Genomic DNA, 519 nt, shown 5'->3' with positions numbered 1-519 from the left:
TACGCTCTGCCAGTCTACAGCTCACCATCCCCCTGGACTCCAGGGCTTCGATGTTACCTGCATCCAGCCAGCCAAAGGGGAAAAGGAGAGTGGAAACGGTACAGCTGCTTTAAGACTTTGGCCTGGAAGTGACACCCATCACTTCCACTCACTCTCCATAGGAGATAACTAGTCCCAAGATCACTTCAGGTGCAAGGGGAGCTGGAGAATATACCAGCAGTTTGTGGCTGGGAAGTCTCTTCCACAGCAACACCTCCATTCTGTGGTACGGGACATGGATTGTGAAGCACAATTGGCTGTCTCCACCATAGACCTGGGGTTTTCTCACAAGACTCGCACCCTTGGTGAACAATTCATCCACTCTTACGGTTTCCATATTTACCTCAGCGCTAATGATTCCTGAATCTGTTTCCAGTGTCAGCCTCACCTAGATGTCTAGTCTCGTGTCTCCAAGCTCCTTCCGAACATCAGCTTCTCTCCTTTCAATTTAACATCGCTCTCCAGACCGAGCTGGCCCTT

The sequence above is a fragment of the Myotis davidii genome, unplaced genomic scaffold (genome assembly GCF_000327345.1).
Source record: "Myotis davidii unplaced genomic scaffold, ASM32734v1 scaffold674, whole genome shotgun sequence".
Taxonomy (NCBI): Eukaryota; Metazoa; Chordata; class Mammalia; order Chiroptera; family Vespertilionidae; genus Myotis; species Myotis davidii.
Note: the sequence above shows the minus strand (reverse complement) of the source record.